The sequence below is a fragment of the Lichenostomus cassidix genome, chromosome 4 (assembly GCF_008360975.1).
Source record: "Lichenostomus cassidix isolate B80296 chromosome 4, HeHo_3.0, whole genome shotgun sequence".
Classification (NCBI taxonomy): Eukaryota; Metazoa; Chordata; class Aves; order Passeriformes; family Meliphagidae; genus Lichenostomus; species Lichenostomus cassidix.
Genome location: NC_139484.1, coordinates 68,038,032 through 68,055,264, shown reverse-complemented (window position 1 = coordinate 68,055,264; position 17,233 = coordinate 68,038,032). Strand labels below are relative to the sequence as shown.

Below are 17,233 nucleotides of genomic sequence, written 5' to 3'. Positions count from 1 at the left end.
CCTTCCTGCGCCGCGGCCGCGACATGGAGGCGGCTCGCCGGCGCCCGGACCGTAGGGCCGGCGACGGAGATAGGGACAGAGACGGGTACAGGGACGGGACGGAGCGGTGCGGGCAATACCCGCATCCCGCCCACCGGCGCGGTGCGCGCACAGCCCTGGCGGCCCGCCCGGCACAGCCCCACGGCTCTGGGCTCGGGGATCCGGGCCGCCCTCTGGGCGGAGGGATACGGGGCGGAGCCGGCGGCGCGGTCCGGCGGGGCGCTGAGTCCCGTTGCCGGGTGACGGAGCGGCCGGCCCGGCCCCCTCCCTCCCTCCTTCCCTCCCCGTGGCGCTGGAACCGCCGCCGCCGCCGGTTTACGTAACGCCTCCCGGGGCAGGACCCGGCTCCGTCCCGCCCGCCTCACTCGGGGACGGCAGCAGCGGGACGGAGTCCGCCGCCTCCTCCGGCTGCCAGAGGCCCCCGGGCCCCGCTCTGCGCCGCCACGGCAGGTAAATGCCCGCCGCGGGCTCGGGGAGCAGAGGGAGGGGCAGGGCTGAAGGGAGGGAGGGAGAGTGGCAGCCGCCCTGCCCGTGGAACGGGAGGACGGAGCCGGGAGGCGGCGGCGGGCGCCCTTCCCCTCCCCCGCTTCCTTCCCGCCGCTGCGCTGGGACAGGCGGGCTGGATCCCCGGGAGCGCCGGGCCGGGAGCTCGGGGCCCGGCCGGGAAGGCCCGCGCATCCCTGCCCTCTCCGCTAACAGCCCGGGAAGAGGAGGAGTTGCGGGGCCGGGCCTGGTCCCTCCGGGAGGACGGTTTCCCGGGACGGCGCGTCCCGATCCCGGGCTGCGCCTGGCGCAACGCGGCGGGAGCGTGCCGGGGGCCGCGGGAGGAAGGGGCCGGGGAGGGGGTGACAGGAGCGCCGGGGGCCGGGCGGGGGGCGGCTGCCGGCCGGCGGCGGGCAGGGCTCGGGGGCGGGGCCGGGGGCCCGGCCGGGGTGCCCCGGTCAGAGCGCGGTCCGGGAGGGGAGCTGAGCCCTCCCTGGCTGCCGCCGATCCCGCGCTCCTCCATCCCGGCGGGACCCGGCGCCAGGTGAGCGGCTTGCGCCGCGGCCGGAGGGAGGCACCGGCCTGGAGCGGGAGTCGCGGCTCGGTGCCCTCGGGCCGGGTCACGCCCGGGAGCAGAGCAGGGGATGGAGGGAGGGGAAGGCGGCGCGCAGCATCCACCCGCCGCGGATGCCGGCCCGCGCCGGTGTCACCCGGCGCCCGCGGACGGGAAAGCGGAGGATGCGGGGGTTCGGGTCGGCGTGGGGAGAGCGCGATCCGGCAGCGCCTCGCCTGCCCCGCCTGACCCCGAGGTTGAGGTGACGGGGCCGTGCCGCTGCCGGGCCCGGCCGGTGCTCACGCCGTGACCTTTCATCCTGAGCGAGCGTTCAGAGCGCAGCAGCGGCCGCGCACTGGGGAGGGGGAGCTGGGGACGGGCTGGGCAGATGGAAACCGCCCCGGCTGAGCCGCGGCGTTACAGCGCTGCCCCGGGGGCCGATCTGGCGGGACTCGCTCCCCTCCTTTTTTTTTTTTTTTTTTTTTTTTTCCTTTTTTTTTCCTTTCCAGCAGCATTGTCCTTTAGGGCCTATTGAAGGCAAAAGGCGGATAGGAAGGCTAGGGCTGCTGCTGTTTGAGGAGGCGGAGCTGGGCTGATGGCAGACTGACGGCAGGCGCATCCTATGGGCGCTGGGAGCCGGGCGCCGCTGGGGCGGGACCGCCGGCCGCGGCCTCTCGCGGGCGATGGGCGGGGTGGGGGACAAGGTTTGGCGAAGGTTACAGCTGAATGCAGAAGTGACACAAACTGACACTTCGCTCCGGCAAACTCGTTTCCATCTTCTCCTCGTGTCGCCTCGATTAAAAGTATACACGTATTGAGTCGTGTTGTGAAACTTTGGGAAAAGCGAAAGTGCGGTGCTTTTTTCCTGTCTTGTCTTTGTTTTAATTACTCATTGCAGTACCTGATAGTGATCTGAAGGGTGAGAATAGTATGATTTTCTTGTCCTTCCTTTCAAATAAAATGCATTCCTGTGTTCTGATGTTTTCTGTGTATGAGTGATTTGGGTTGTAGTTTATAAGCTTGGGGTCAGAGGACACTGTGGTTTGTGTGCTTGATTTTCCTCATTCACACCCTTTTAAATAGTCATGGTTTCTGTATTTCTGTGTTCCTGGGATGAAGTGGGAATTGCAGATCGACTTTGGTTTCTTAGCTGTCAAAAGTGAACTCGTGATGATTCAGTAGATAATTGTGTAAAACAAACTACTTCACTGCAGTGCTTAAACCCCAAGTATTGCAGGCTCCTCACAATCCATGGGAGTCTGTAACTGACATTTTTCATTTTATTATTTAAGACAAAAATATGCCGTATAAAAGTAAATGACATGGAACTTGATTGTTACTTGACGTGTAACTGTACAGATTTTATTTTGTACTAATCCTCCATCTGCTGTTTCTTGTTAGCATGGGTATGCTAAAATGGTAGTGTATTATCATTCTCTTCCAATCGATAAAGCATATCACAGAGGTATCAAAATCTTCTTTTTTGATCATTGACATACAAGAGGGAATGTAGGTGACTTGAATAAAATGAGTAGTATGTTATATGTTCATAATGTTATTTATTTTCAAAGACTTGACAATTACAGGGGAAATCCTGACACAGTCCATTGAAACCATCAGCAGCTTATATCCCCACCACATTTGGCTTGACAGATATTAACACACATACAGTGACAGAACTTCATCAGTCTGTTCGGGGCACCATTGGGATAAAGATCCTTTGAGTCCACAAATTCTGCAAATTTGGATTGAGTACATGACCCTCCAGCTTTTCTGCTCACAAGTGGTGGAATTGGAAGGAAAGAAAGGGTCAAAGAGGGTCATACGTGACTCAAGACTAAAAGATGGAGGCCTTGATCTTCTCTTACCTTAATATGCCTGTTCCATAGTGTGCATTCCCCACTGCTCTTGTTGTTGTTGCTGTTTGTTGTTCTTCCAAGCAAGAGAAATTCCATAGGGATAGAATGATGTCAGCATTTTCCTTTACTCACTTGCTGTGCATTCTAGCAGGACTGGGGACAGAAGAAGATTTTAGATACTGCTCAAAACTTCATTATTAGTCCATCTTGAGCATCTTGTTTTTATGTGAATAGGGGGAATGAAGCAACCAAGAGATGGCACGGGTGAATTTTCTTGAGGGATTTTATTGGGTTTTAGGCATAGTGTTGTAGAGTCAGAATAGACATTTTATATACTTAGCTTGAATCTTGGCAAAGTCATGTTTCAGTTTGCTGCCTCTTTAAGCAATAGCTAATAACTAAAAGTAACAACCTAGTACTATGATAGGATAGGCAACAATGTCTGGTCAAGCAGAATGTGGTGAAGGCAGCAAGACTTAGAATTCCTATAGGGTTGGAGAGGTAGCAGGAAATATTCCAGTTATCTGCGTTGCTAAAGGAGCTTGGAATACAAATGATCTTCTGGAAGCTTTTAATATGTTCTGTTTATTGGGGTATTCTTCTGTCTTGTGGAACAGAGATTGGGATCCTTCATTTTAGTCCAAGAAAAGTGACAGGCTTGTTGGATAATTTGTAAATGTAATTGTAGAAATGAGTTGTTGTGTTGTCCATCCTCATAGTCCTGCCTCAAGAATTTTTTCCAGCTAAAGCCAATTGCATGATACAAAATAAAAATGTTTAAATGAGTATTGGCATGCTTAGTTACATTTCACTACACAGACAAAAGGAAAATAGATTGGAAGGAAAATTATGGTTTTTTGTTAATTTAGAAATAATTTACCAGATTTTTCCAGTCAGTAGTACCATGTAACTGCAGGACTGTCAGAGTGTTTTAGTAGATAAAGATCTAGATAAGCTAGTTATATTTTTTTTAATAAAAAACATCTTGTTTTACTTTCGTGAAAGTTGGTTGGGTACATTTCTAATGGATGTTGAGAGATTGAATATGTATTTTATTGGCACACAGAGGTGGTTGGGGAGGGGGGGGAAGGGTTGAGTAGCTTAAACATTCAGTACAAAGATAATTCTTTCACAGACATCTTACTAGCAGCTATTTCTGAGGCTTTATTGGAAGCTATTGTATACTGTAAATTTTTAATCATCTACTTCCTTTATAATTTCATGTGCAAGACGTTTGGATCTACCTGCATTAAATTATACATTGTTTATTTCTGCATCTAAATTCTGTTCATAATTTAGATACCAAAGAGGACATATGGAACCTGTCTTTCCAAGAGATTTTCTTCTGAGGCAGTAGTGTGGAAATTTAAATAATGAAGTATTTAAATTAATTTTTTCACTCCTGTGATATTACTTATAATAGTTTAATTATATTAGTGTGGAAATTTAAATTATTAAATATTTAAATTCATTTTTTCAGTTCTGATATTACATGTAATAGTTTAATTATATCCTGCTAAGTCTATGCTCAGGCTTGCTATAGTGCAATAATATTAATATTTGGGGAATTTAATATTTGGGGAATGTTTAAATTTCTGGGTTTTACTATACTGAGGAAGAAATTTCAAATATGCATTCCATGCTAATATCACTTGTGGCTGTAACTTTCTAGGCTTTATTCTAGAAAGGACTGCATGTGAAAATTTATACTCTGTGCAAAAAACTTGTTAATAAATAAAAATAAATTGTAATAGGGATGAAATAGAAATAATTTTGTGGGGTTTTTACAGCGTTACTGTTACTGTTAAATCTACTGTTAAAGGAACCCTATTTACTGTTAAACCTACCAAAGGAACAAGTTCTGCTGGATAGAGTGCTGGGCTAGGATTGAGAAAAGAGCCCTGCAGTTTCCTATTAGCTCTGCCACTGAGTGAGTTCCAGTGAAGCTTCATTTTAATGTGCTTGTGTTTAAGGTGCTGTACGGAAAGGAGTAGCTGTTACACATTTTGTAGGTTGTTAAATTGCGTGAGTTTGTTTTTATGCTTTGGTTAGATGGACTAGCTTGGTTGTAGAAGAATTCTGAAGGGAGACGTGGTTGCATTGCAGATGAGATTTTGCATATAAAGACTGTGGATGAAAGTACAGAGAGAGAGAGAGAGAGAGAGAGATAAGGGAGACCAGGGGTAGCTGAAGGCCAGAAGAAATAAAGCAACCTGTCATAAGATGGTACAGTTTTAACATCAGAGCAGCACAGTGGGGTTGCAAGATCCGTATCTTCTGCAGGGTTATTCAAGGTAGTGTTAGCTTAGTCAGAACGTAGATTGAGATAACAATCATCAGCAGTAAAGCAGGAAAACATACTAAAACACACACAGATTGATTCAAGAAATTATTGTGGTAGTTTAGCTTGTGTCATAGAGGGTTTTTAAGAAAATAAAGTGTTTCACTAGCATAAAGAAAAAGGTCTGCTTGAAGAATCACTAATGAAGGAATCAGTAATGCATACTGCTGCCGCTGGATGAGTAATTAATTCTCAGTAGATCCTTGTGACACTGTCATGTGTTATTATGAACTTGAAACATATTTGAAGACTGTGGCTGAGAGGAAGTGCAACTTTAAAACATTGCACTGTATTTAGGACACTGCAATATCCTGAAAGAAATGGAGCCATCTTCCATTTACTTCTCAGGTTGATATCTTTACTTTTAAAACTACAGGAAAAACATTTACTGTCTGATGATATTTGATTCTGCGCTCTGAAGATTTGGAGCTAATGACTGTTACTAATTAGCTAAAGACTGCTGTTCAGTGAATTCCTCTTCTGGTTCTGTCTTCTGGGGTAGATGTTCACTCTGCTGCATATTCAACTCTTGCCCTTGATAGTGAAACTGAATTACCATTAGTAATTTTTGTTTTATTGATATTTTTATAGCTGTTTTGATGGCAGTCATGTTGAATTGTGTGAGGTGACACAAAAGTTTTAATGTGTCTCTGTAAGTTCAGATATTAGTTTGTCATATGTAGATGATTTTTTTGCCAGCCTCTCTGAACCGAATATCTTACTGACTTCAGAGAAACCTCAGAGTTCCAGTTTTTAGTAACTTTGTTCTTGAATTGTGAAAGAAATGCCTTGGTTAACAGTACAGTAACTTCCTTGAAGAGAATTAATATAACGCTGACCTGCTCTTTTTGTTAGAGGTTTTCTGGTTGCATTTTAGTAAAATGGCCTTTTCAGCTGTCATTTGAAGTATAAAGCAGCAAATGTATTATTTTAAGAGCAATATAAAACTGTCCCACATATTCAGTTAGTAATTTTTTTTAATAAGTAGCATTTTTAGACAAAATACTTAATTGTGAAAGTGGAGATATAGTATGGTAACAAATATCACCACTGTTTTTATGGAAGAAGACAGCCTGGCAGCCTTTCAACATAAACTGAACAATCAGTGCCTATGCAAACACATTCAAATGCTAAAATATAAATTATTTCATGTGACTTGCTGTTCTTTTCAAAATTGCAGTGTCCTACTTCAGATCTCAATATCATAAATAGATAGAATTAAATTTACTAATACTTTTGGAATAAAAGTTAGAGGTGGTAGAGGGGCAAGCAGAAAGTATTTCAAACAATTTCCTTTGTAGGCCTGCCATATTTTATGTGCTGTAAAGCCAGTATCTTCTCTGTTGGTTAAGTTGTAAAGCTTGCAAATTCAGCTTGTCAGAACTCTGCCTTTACTGAACCTCCTCTGGCTGACACATCTTGTAAGTTTTTATCATTATTAGTGAAAACATTGTGTATATGTGACTTCCAACTTAATTTATGGTAACCTTTTTTAAAAATTAAAATAACTGTTGAAAAGTCTATATAGTTAGGTGGAGTTATATTTGTCTTTAAACTCTTCATGAAGCTATTTTAAACTTTTCAAGAAGATAGCAATTAACTCCCTGAGCTGCAGACCAAGTATAGAAAACATCAATAGTAAGTATTTAGAAAAGACCTTCATACAAATTAAATAAATTAATAAACCAGAGTAAAATGTAGTGTGGTCTTTAACTTGTTAGCTGTTTATATACAGCTGGTTTATTAATCTTGGGAGTATAAATAGCAAGACAAATATTGTAGCCTTTAAATGAACACTGGTGGTTTGATCTTTGGCATTCATAATTCATTCTCCTTTTCCTTGCTCAACTGAAAGATTCAGTGTGTGCCTGAGAGTAAATGATATATTAATTGAAATAAATCTTGTATGGTTGTACTACAGAGTGGCCACTGGATTCCAGCTGATATGAAGAGCACTGAATATTTTATCAGTGTGGCCCCACTGGTGGCCTGGGGGATGATTCCACCTGGTGGCTGCCTGTGCCTTGGAGGAGTCTGCAACATGTGTTGGGGCACATGGGTGGCTGTGTCTGCTCACTGAGGTGTTCAAAGCTGTTTTAATGCACACACACATAGCTTGGTGCTCAGGCCTCCAAGCATTAGCATCTCGCTTGGGAATGGAGTTCAAACATAGGCAAGTACCTGTTGGTAACAGACAGTTTTAACTGCTCTAAAAGCTGAGTAAATAAAGGACATAAGGAGGGCAGGAAATTGAGTGATCAGATAGTCAGGAGCAGGTATCTGGTCTTTCCATTACTTGACTGTATCTTCTGTTGTGTTTTTAAATCCTGCATATATTCTAGGTGATACTAAGGCTAGTAAATATAGTGAGACAGAAGTAGTAGAAAGCTTAGAGATTTTACATATCAGAAATCCTGAAGGTAAATGTATTGGTGAACTTAAAATATGTGCATCTGTATGATCGTAGTTCTGTTTGGTTTTGGTGTCTATTAACTCCATTTATGTTTCCCTAAATCTGAGAAAGTGTTAATGAAGTATGGTGATGATAATCAGTGATGTGTGGTCTGTTGGTTGTTCACATAGTAAAAGATACAGCTTTTGATAGGTAGTGTCCCTGTGAAGACTCTCATAGGACTGAACAGAAAAGACTGTTGCTATCTCCTCCTTGAAGTTTCATCTAGAAATGTATTTCTCCCCAGGATCTCTTGGGCCCAGTAGCTGCCCATCCAGGCAATCCCTGTGTAATAGACTTGAGATAAATGGGGGAGCAAGATGCTTGTCTCTGGCATTGCTCTGGTACGCTGATAAGATCTGCAAGTTTAAGCCAAAAAATTGAAATCATACCACTGTCTTCAATGGTAAAAGAAATGTAGCAGAAAAGTCTGAAAGCTGGTGTCAGTGGTACTGAAATTACAGTGATGGTTGGAGAGTAAAGTCTGAGGTGAGGCAATGCCTCAGTGTTTCTTAGGTCTGCATGTGCTGTGTTCTGCACTACCACACCTTCTTTTGGGTTCTCCACACTTGGAGTTCCATCCTGTTCTCGGTTAGTTGCAGTGCAACACCTGCCTCTCTCTCAGCAAATCTGAAGCAACCAGTAATTTCTTTGTACTGTACTCTTTGTACAGGGTACTGTTTGAGGCTGAATCTGCTGAACACTACAAGTACAGGGTTATGGTTAGGAAATTTCTGTAAAAATTTTGGAAGTAAATATCATACCTGTTGAACTACTTGGATTTGCTTTTGCACTTCATGTTCCTAAGAGTTGTGGTCTGAATGACTTGGATTTGACTTAGCTAAAATGCAGCTTCTGCATTCTGCCTTCCTGATGTTTTCTTGTTATTCTTAAGTGGATCTAATAGTGGGTTGCTGCTGAAAGGGGCAGCCCCACTTCTTCTCTTATGCCCGATGTAGAAGTTTCATGGCAAGAGAGTGAGCTGATCACCAATTTTTATTTTTTGAAGACTGGGTTACAAAAAATGAAATACTTCCATTTGGAACAAAAAAACCTGATAACAGCTCATCCCTGCAACCAGACAGTGGATGTGTTAAGTACAAGGACAAAAGGGTGAGAACATGGAGGGGAGGATGAGAAAAACAGTAGAATGTCTTGTCCTCTCTTGGTGGCAGTGTGCAGTGGCAGTGCAGTTCCTGTTACATTAACTCACCTTTAAGTCATTCTCACAAGTTTCTCTGTCAAAATGCTGCTGCTGTTGTTCTCTTGAAAGTTAGTTACTGCTGCCGTAAAAATGATCACTTCTGGTTTTTGCAGGCTGGTACTTGTGCTGGCAGCAGTAGTAATTCCTTCAAGTTTTTGTGTGACATTGTTTTAATTAATTTCTAATGTGAAAAATATTTACCTAAATTCTTTGTCATTAATTGCTGATTTGTGTTTTTAAATTTCTAAGAAGTTACCATACATCTAAGTTATGCTATATGTGTACATTTTTCTTTTTTTCAGATAAGATTTTTAAAATTTGCTTCCTAAATTATCAAGACTGCCACTGAACCATTATCTACAAAACTTGCCAACTATTAGGCTTATTAATGAATTATTTAAAGTCATATTAGATGTACTGAAGGACCACTTCCTAAGTCTCCACTCTTAGGAGATGATTCTTTACAAGTCTGCTGTATGTTATTAGAACCTTTCCAAGAGTCTTGTTTATGAAGGCACATTCAAACCTTGCAGTTCTATGAAATGGTGAAGTTTTGGGGTGTACACAGTGTCTGTAGGTTTTGTTGTTAGGTCATGCTTTTTCCCTTTTCTGTCTTGCCTTTTCTTCTTAGCTTATAAGTTTTATGTTTTCCAGCTTATATACATATTTGTTTTGCAGAAGTGAAGAATACACAGGTTACCACAATTTGGGGTCTTTGATATCTCACCTGCTAGTTCTGCAGTTGGTTAACAGTTGTTTCCCATAGCTGAGTTTTTGCTCCCTGACAGGATTGATGATTTGACATTTTGTAACAAAGTTTGTGTGTGTTAATAATGTGCAGCCCTGTGAGTGGATCAGCTTATTGGACTCCTCCAGCAACATTGTTTTGAAGTGTTGTTCTTGTATGGTGGTAAACATAAATGTTTTATAAGAACATCTGCACTGATTCAGACAAAGGCTTTGACAAACCCAATATACTTTGGGCAACCTCATCTCTAAAGGAGCATTTAGGGACAAAAAAAGAACAGGGAGAATGATACCTCTCCTAAATACTCCTTCAGCCATACACTATTTTCAGCTTAGGGGATTTCCTGACCCTGATACGCTCTGTCTAGTTGGAAACTCTCAAGGGATCTCTCCTACTGAATTTCCATTGAAGGCCATCTAATTTTTTTTTTTTTGAGTCTTTGGTATCTTTTGGCAAGGAATTCTAGTAGCTGTTGTGTGAAGTTTTGTATGTACATCTTTCTAACTGATTACTACTTTCTAGTAATAAAAAATAGACGTTGAACAGTCAGTCTCTATCCATGGACAGACATGGACTAATGGCACACAACTCATTGCATCAGGTAGTTATTACCCCTCTGCCTGATCTCAAGTTTACCTATGCTGAATTTTGTTTGCCTTTTTATTGCCCAATCCAGTTTCATAATGTCCTTCTGCATTTTTTCAGTTGTCACTATCCCTGATCACTCGCTGTCCTTTGGTAGCTTCTTAATGGTGTCACCCATCTCATCTTCCAGGCCACTTTGGAATTTATCAGGTAATGCAGGTCTCAGTGCAGAATCCTTCAGAACCGTGCTGGTGACTTCCCATGGTGTCATCTTGATTTTATCTGTTCTTTTTCTTTGCTAGCCTTAGTAACTGAGGCTTATATGGTAGCTCTTGAATCCTTTGAGTAATTCCATTAAGCTTTTATACGGGATTAGCAGCTTCAGATTTTCATTTGGATAAGTGTTATGAAAATAAGCTTGCAGATTTGCAAGAAAAAAAATCCTGCAGTAACACCCACATACTGGTTTCTGTCTCCCCTGTGGGTTCTCTGACTTGAGTTACACTAGAACCATAAGCCCAGCCTGATTAGAAATCAGTCCTCTATAAAACATAAACCCATTACCAATAAGACTGTATCACTCTTGTACCTCTTGGTAATGCTTCTTCAAAAAAACGTGGTTCTGTGTGCATTTAGAGTTGATACACAGACCTGCTTTAATGCTTCTGACCACTTCTGGTGCTTTGATTCCAGCTAGGTGTTAAATCTCTGTTCCTCGTGGCAGGACAGTATTTTTGAAATTTTGCGGCAGGAATTGTCTGAGCTGAGACAGAGAAGGAGCCATAAGCGTTATAATTTTTTTTTCTTTTACAATATTGTTTCAGTGCCTTGGTCATGAATCAAGCCCCTGCTCTTGCTGTTTGTTGTGCAGTAACATCAAACATCACCAGTGCATAAAAAAGCTGTCCTTGCTCTGAAGACTACACAGCCAAATTTCTTAGATTATCGAGGAATGTGGTTAAAAAATAACAACTTCTCTTACTTCTGAATTCACATGTCTTTTAAACGCCATGTGAAATTTATTAAGCACACAGATTCCATTGTTTGCTAGACTTTAAATAGGCTTTGTTTTTGGGCTTTGACAGTGCCTTCCCCAGTGTGTGGCTGCTTGGTTTGTATGTTAAGGATTTGTTCAGTTTTTTCATGGAAAGAAACAAAAGAAATTAGGATACAATTACAGATTCTTCCCTAATATATAAGAACAATTTGGAATTCTGTTGCTATCATAGGATGTGGTCGTGCTTTTGACTATCAGTCTTCTAATGGGCACTAAATTTACTGCACTGTGTATGTGAGTTTAGTATGTTGTTGACCAAACTTGATAAATTTTTTACTTGGTTTTTTACTAATAAGGATTTCCTTTTTTTTTTTTTCCCACCTGTATTTGCCAGAGAGAGGACAGATTGTTTGCTTTTAATAAAACCATTCTGGGAAGAAATGCTACTTTGAAAACGTTGTCTTGGTTAAAAAAAGTGGACACTTCATCCACATTTAAAAAAAAAAAGTATATAATCTTATTTTTTGCTCTGTTCATTGAATAATTGTTATTCATTGTCAAAGTGGAGGAAAAAAACTTTTGAAATGACAGCTGTTAATTGTAAACTGTGTAATGTACTGGTATATTTCAAGGAATAATAGAGGAAACTTTGTGTAAAACAGCAGTTTTGACTTAACTATTGTGGGAGAATGTGTTTGGTCTAATTGGTAACATGTAGCAGTAGGCAGAATGAAACACTGGAGTAACAGATGTTGTCCTTTTTTGGGAATTGAAAGAATTGAAAGAAGGATGAAGGTAGCATCTATAGCTTTATCCAAGAGCTCAGCTTCTCTGTGGTATTGTATCAAAATGTATAAAGATTAAGTTTGAGTCTTGAGAGACTCATTTGCAGATGATGCAAATAACCAGCATATTAGTTTTCAACTTCCTTCAATATGTAATCCAGTGACTTTTTTTTTTTCCTACAGATGGTATAGACCTCAGTGTAGTGTATTTAAGCCTGCAGGCAGTTTATTTCCTTTTTTAATTACTTTTATGATTTCCAAGACATTGTGTGTGGACCTTTAGTTTACCTGATAGGATAATCGGAAGTGGTATAGTTTTTACTCTCTTATTCCAATATTTTCTACTACTTTAAAAGTTGATATTTAAGAAAATTGGAAGCTTGTCAAATCATTCTATTGTTTTGGGTTTTTTCATTTACGAAAAACATTGGTTTAGGACCTTACTATGTGGATATACAATTTTCAGAGGCTTCTTGGTGCTGATAAAATACAGCTGAGGTTACCTTAGATGAATTCAGTGGGTTTTGTGGTTTGGCTTTGGTTACTGTTTTCTAACACTATGAAAGAGACTATGGAGAAAAAAAGCTGTTTTAAGGCCTAGAATTGTCTTGCTTAGCATAAGAGCTTTTAGTTAATCTTTCTGTTCATAGTCCATGCTTTAGCACTTTCTTAGTATGCTTGTATCAAGCTTCATTGAAGAGTGATTTAATTATACTTTTCTTTTACTGCACTCTTTGGTAATCTCTAATTTTATGCTGTCATCCTGTATTCCATAGACACAACTGCCACAAGAAGTTGTTTGTGTTGCTTTCCTTATTGTAGTACCAAGACATTAAAAAAAAAAAAAATTCTGTATGTTATGACAATTCCCGTATTCTATTTAATTTACGGGGAAGACTAGGATTACTTAGTCTTAAAAAAAGGTTATTTACCATGAAAGAGCAGCTCTGTTGTAGGGAACAAACCTGGAGTGCTCCAGCTTCACTTTCTGTACCATTGATCCTCCTTTCTGTTGCTTGCTGTAGGTTATCTAAAGTTGTTGCTTTGCCATATCTAGATCTCGGGAGACTAAAGCTTACTTATTTTCTTCTGCTGTCTGTTGTAGTTCAAAAGAGTGTTTAGTGTCTATCACACTGAACAGAATTTTGAGAAATACATGTATTCTAAGATAGTCTAAGTTGAAAAATCTGAGTGCTCATACAAGATTGTGTTCTCGTTCCTTTACAAGACACTTCATAAATTGGCTCTTGTGCCTCTAGTGGTTAAGCTGCTGACAGTTTATCTAGTGTGACCTTGTTAAGGTCATTGATTAGTCTTGCAAAAACAAGGTTACTTAAAAGGAAAAAATATGCTAGGAAGTGGAGTAAGGAGAAATTATTTTGAAATAATTTAATAATATATTTTTTACTTCGTAAATAAAAAGTGGTTTTCGCAAAGTATTGATAAAGATGTTTAAATTTTTATTTGGTAATTCTTGTTAAAAGGCATGTCCATCTGTCATATTTTATAGCTGGAAATGGAGAATTCTTTCCAACTTAGTAGTTAAAATAACTAGCCTGCCACTAATTATTTAACCTGTAATGTGCTCCCTCTGTTCAGATTAGCCCTAGTCCTTGTGAGCATGGAAGAATTATTTTTAGTGAGACAGTGTGAAAAAGATTTAAGAGGGATAATAACTTATTTGTCAGAAAGTGTTATCTCTAAAATCACGCTTCACATCTATCAGCAGAAATGTTTGCTCTTTGAGTGACTGGTATTAATTTGATATGAAATGTCTCTAGTACTGGGATGGGAAAATACTCTGTATAAAGTTTTGTTAATTCTAAAACATAATGGAAATGTTTAAGACCATCTGTGAAACAAAGTACTTGAGAGCTGTAAAATGAGAGCTCTCAAAAATTATTCAAGAAATTCCTTTAAATTTCCCATTTTTATATAATGTAACTGAATGTTAAAAGAAGTCATTGAATATGGTATTAAAAAAAAGCTGGACTGTAATTCAAAATACAAAAATGTTGTAACAACAACAAAAACATTGTTGACTTCTTAATTCCTCTTAGAATGTCTCTCTTGCTGTCTCTTCCCTCCCCCTCTAATAAAAGCAAGACACACTTTGTGTGGCACACAGTGTGTCAGCTGAAGTCAATCAGATTTTGTTAGCCTAGATATCAAAAACCTGAATTTCTCAAATGCCTCACTTAAATAAGGGTTAAGATAGAAAGGAGAGGCCACGTTGTAATCTCATTCAGGGAAAAGCTGAAGCGTAAGCTTGGTCCTTACTAGGTGCTAAGGACCTAAACAATGTGTCAAAGTTTTGATTGAAGTGACTTATTATCCGGAAGCTTTGCCATATGGAATCAGAATGGTTTGAGTTGAAAGGAATCTTTAAAGATCATCAGCTCTCACTTACTTGGGCAGGGACATCTTTCATTAGATAAAGTTGCTCAAAGTTCTACCCAGCCTGACCTTGAATACTTGGAATAGATCATCCACAACTTCTCTGGACATGTTGTTCAGTGTCTCACCCCCTTCAATGTAAAAAATATCTTCCCTGTGTCCAATCCAAATACACCAGTTTTTTGTGTAAAGCCCTGTCACCACAGACCGTCAGAAAAGTCTGTCCCCATTTTTCTTCCACGCCCCTTTAAGTTCCCTTAGGACCTGGGGATGTGTTTCATTAAGTTCCATGAACTTATGTTACCTTCAGTTTCCTTAGATGATCTCAAATCTGATGTTGTCCTGCAGCGGGGAGTTCTTCATTCTCCCAGTCTCCCATTTGTCTCCTGTGAGTGGGGCAGTGTGTCTGGAGCACTTGCTAGTGAAGACCAGGACAAAAAAGTCATTAAGTACCTTGTCCATGTCCTAGGTCTCCTTTGAGAGAGGGCCCCTTTTATCACTGATGTACCTGTAGGAACTTTTTCTTGTAGAGAAGCTTCACCCATCTTGATGTCCCTGGCCAGATTTAATTCTATCAGGGCTTTAGCTTTTATAGCCTTATCCCTGGCTACTTGGACAATTTCACTGTGTTCCTTCCAAGGAGCTCCAGGCAATCACTGACAGAGGGTAACATCCCCTCCTTGTCTCCTGGTTCTGTCCTTCCTAAACACCCTGTATCCTTCCATTCTGACACTCCAGTCATAGGAGTCATCCCACCATGTCTTAGTGACGCTGCTAAGATGACAGCCATACAGGCAAGTCTCTAACTTCTCTTTTTATTGCCTTTGCTATGCGCATTTCCATAGAGGCATCTAAGCTGGGCTCCTGGTGGAGCCAGCTTACTGGCTGGAGTGACAGAAATTCCTTTGTGCTGCTCCTCAGGTGCTCCTCAGCTCTCCTGCTGACCTACTATCCCTTTCCAGGCTCTGAGCATCTTTTGCTGGCTTGGGCATCAAACTGGTAGCAGTGGGATGGATTGAGGCTCCTCTTCCCTTGAACCTTTAGGTAGTTCTGCTCCATGTCTCAGAGAAGATAAATGAAGAGTGTCAGTTTCCCTATATCTGTGAAATACGGGATTTGGAGGCCAACAGGAACTGTGGCATTGACTTAGGGAGAGCATTCATCACATGATGTGCTGTGGAGAGCCGGCAGGGCTAAATAGATCTTCTGGAATGTTGTTCTTTAACAATTAAGATAGTATGGACTTGTTAAGATTTTGGACCTATGGCTCTTGGATTTGGACTACCTTGGGTCACAATATTAGACTTTTTTTCTGTTCTCCAATTATGGGATGAAGTAGTAACCTCCATGGCCTTGCAGGATGTTTCTACCTACTGGTATTTGTGCTTACTTAAAAGATTCTGACTACTTGAAACATGTTGCTGAGAGAGACTGAATAATGTTGTTTTACCTCCTTTTCAAAATGACAACTGCTACCAGAGCAGTAAGGTCACTTTAGGAGAAGGTAGGGTTTTGTGAACTCTGTAGCAACTGATCATAGTGGGTTTCTTTCTGGTGATACTGCAATTTACTCTGTAAAGGTTTGGAATATCCAGTTGTGCCTGGGTGGTGGTGCAAAGAAAGCTCCTAAAAACTATCATCTCTTGTTGTGTTGACATGTACCACCTTTGAGTTTTGTTTGGCCACAAAACATCACTGCCCACATGGAAAGCTGCCCCCAATATATAGTTCAGATTAGGTGATATCTGTTGTGTGTTGGTTATCTTGCAGTGGGGTTGAAAGAAAACAGTAGATTTTGCTTAGTCACTTGAGTCTATTTTGTTTCCTTTCAGTGAAGGGATATTTCCTGCTTGGATTTGAGCTTTCTTTTCTCATGCTAAGAAGCTGGAGAGGAGAGAGAAGGCCTACACAAATGCCAGATTGGCATGTGGTTGATAAGTAGACCAATCCAAAAATGCCTGTTTTGGGCTGACATCTTCTGTGTTCGAGAGCAGAATGCTGACGTGTGTGGTGCTTGCACCTTCTGCCCCTTGCTTATCAAGATTGATTTGTGATTGTGGGTGGTATAAGTCTTAGGATAGTTTGTCTATTTTAGGATATGGTTTAGAGTTTAAGCTCTCAGGTAAGACAGGTGTATGCTTTGTGTAAAGAGGGTTGAATGTTAATTTTGGCACAGATAAATTGCGTTCTGATCAAATTTTTGAAGTTGTTCCAGGGATTTGCATTTTTGTATGGACAAGATTTGGATGATAAAATGTTTTATTGTCCTGAAACAAGGCAAATAATTGAAACTGAAAAATAAAACCTACCCAAAAACCACCACCACCAAAAAAATCTGAACCTGAAGGTAGTAGTAACTATTTAGTAGTAGGATTTATGAAACTCCTGGTCATATGAATTTCATTAATTCAGTGTTTTATAAAAAAACCACTTCTTTTCTATTCCAGAAATGGGTATTACTGCAAAGCAGTAGGATTATATTGTGTTCTAGTGATGCAAAATATGCAGTCAGTCTTTATTCAAACTAACAGGTTTTTTTAAAATGAAAGTAGGTTTTTTCAGCTGATAGTGAAAGTAATAAAATCTTAGCTTTCCCGTAAAGCTTGGTCAAACATATATTTCAGTCAACAGATTAATTGTGAAGTCTGTGATGAAAGAGTCTCTCTTCCTGCAGCAAAAAGTACATTTTCTAAAAGTCACCTTTAAACTTGGAATAATTCCTGTCACTCTTCAAAATGACACTGAGTAGATGTACTATATGTTTGGAGTAAGCAGTATGTAAATGACTGC

General features: G+C 41.0%; 1 protein-coding gene across 2 annotated transcripts in view; it reads left to right on the top strand.

The window, feature by feature from the left end:
- Positions 1 to 351: 351 nt before the first annotated feature.
- The window catches only part of KIAA0232 (KIAA0232 ortholog), a 65,449-nt gene continuing 48,567 nt past the window's right edge, over positions 352 to 17,233 (top strand). The window contains exon 1 of one of the 2 annotated variants that reach the window (XM_085059755.1): positions 352 to 489. The gene's annotated coding sequence lies outside the window, so the exon portion shown is untranslated. Of the gene's footprint in view, positions 490 to 964; positions 1,067 to 17,233 lie in introns of those variants that run through there. The other variant, XM_085059756.1, reaches the window with a different exon arrangement.